Genomic DNA, 1,809 nt, shown 5'->3' with positions numbered 1-1,809 from the left:
ATGAAGGAATGAGCTTATCTAGTTTGGTTGTAGTGTGTTTGTTATATGGCCAGTGAATGTCTTCTGGTCCCAAGCAAGAATCCCTGGGGGTGCTTCACATAAATCCCCTCCACCAAATTATCCACCCAAAACTCTAAAACTAAATATAGCTATCTCCCGAACCAAGCTCCTGATGAGCTTCTATTACACATGAACCTTGACTCATCCAAGGTTACCAATAGCACACCTATTGGTGAGGCTACTTAGCCTCTGACAAGATGTGCTTAACTTGGCGATGTACAAATCAAAATAAAGATAGATGGCTCCATTGATAAGTACAAATCCAGATCGGTTGCCTCTGGCTTTTCCCAATAGGGGTAGGGTAGACGTCATTGGGAAATTCGGGTTTCATATGGTCTTCCATATGGGATGCTACCACATGGGCAAAATGCATCCCCAATCAATGGGGGAGGACACCTGCCCATGATGGGATGTGTAGATCCACAATAGGGATTGATGGATGTGCATGGATATCCTTTTATAGTTGCTTGGATGCCCCAGAAGAGGGGTGGATAGCCCTATGTGGTCTGTCATAAATAGAACTTAGTATAAGGCTGACCAAGAGTGTAGATGGGTCTACAATATTGGAGATATCATAGCCAAAGAGTGTGTGAGTGTGTTTCTCCCACCTCTAGCTGTCTCTTTCTCTTGCCTCATTTTTGCCTCTAACTGCCTCTTGCAGTCATTTGCATCCATCTCTACTAGCCCATAGCCTACCTCCATTGTTGCCTTTATTTGAGAGCTTCTAGAGCTTGAGTTCTAATTCATGACCTTTATTTCCTGTTGGTTGACAATTTTTACAAGGAGTGCCTGCATGTGTGGTTTCCAAGGGCGTTTTGGAGCTCTTCATTGATGATTTTAGGGTTTCTAAGCTACTACAACATAGCCCACTACCTATTTGACGTTTTGAGTGCATTTTCGACCTATTTTGCACCTATTGCTCTACTTTTGAGCTGTTTTGAGGGTACTGCTGCATAACCACCTACAACACAGGCATTTTTAAGGTTGGGCTACATAATAGTGTAACATTTGTGTGCTTAGCAACTTTGTCTTGAACATTTGTAACATCTTGCTTATTGTTTGAACTCACAAGGTTGTGTGGTTTATAATTTCAGCATGTTTATTGGCTGAATTTCCTTGGCTTATTATTATTTCCTTTGACAATTGAGCATATGCAAAACTACACTATGGCACCTTTATATGCTAGAATACCTACAGGGGTTTAATTGCTGGTATGATGCAAGTATCCTAACAGTGGCCTACTAAAATTTGATAGGGAAATTGGCGTTTAAGTTGTCATGTTGTTTATTTTAGTTGGAATAGAATAGTTAATAACTTAAATATGGTTGAATGCCATTCTACCGATAGAACAAGATAGTCTACATGCATATTGTCTGTCTTGTATTGAAGGGGTCTACACAATGGTGCAACATCTCCGTGCTCAACAGATTTTTTGCAAGAGCCTCGAACATGTTGCAACATCGTGTTTGTTGTATGAACTCACAAGGTTTTGTGGTTCAGAGCATCTACTTGGTAATTGGCTAAAATTCCATTGCTTATTATTCTCTTGCCAATTCACAACTCAATGCACTTTCATATGCCAAAGCGCATATTCGGGTTTACTTACTAGTGTACTGAACACGTCACAAACTTGTCTCAAAAGAAGCACCCTAACATAACCCTCATATTGGCCCATTTGAATTGCAGGGGGTTATGCTTTTAAGTTTTCATGCTTTTAAGTTTGAAACTAATAGATAAATTCTGAAAGCC

The 1,809-nt window shown here is 40.2% G+C and overlaps 1 non-coding gene across 1 annotated transcript; it reads left to right on the top strand.

The window, feature by feature from the left end:
- Nucleotides 1-1,406: 1,406 nt before the first annotated feature.
- Nucleotides 1,407-1,522, top strand: LOC147883433 (small nucleolar RNA snoR86). The gene has a single exon (XR_015543832.1). It is a non-coding gene; the product is annotated as a small nucleolar RNA snoR86 (small nucleolar RNA).
- The last annotated feature ends 287 nt before the right edge of the window (nucleotides 1,523-1,809 follow it).

Source organism: Dipteris shenzhenensis, chromosome 28 (genome assembly GCF_047967505.1).
Source record: "Dipteris shenzhenensis isolate YYH24624 ecotype China chromosome 28, Dip_SZ_1.0, whole genome shotgun sequence".
NCBI classification, from domain to species: Eukaryota; Viridiplantae; Streptophyta; class Polypodiopsida; order Gleicheniales; family Dipteridaceae; genus Dipteris; species Dipteris shenzhenensis.
The sequence above is the reverse complement of the archived record's forward strand: the minus strand, read 5'-3'. Positions and strand labels throughout refer to the sequence as shown.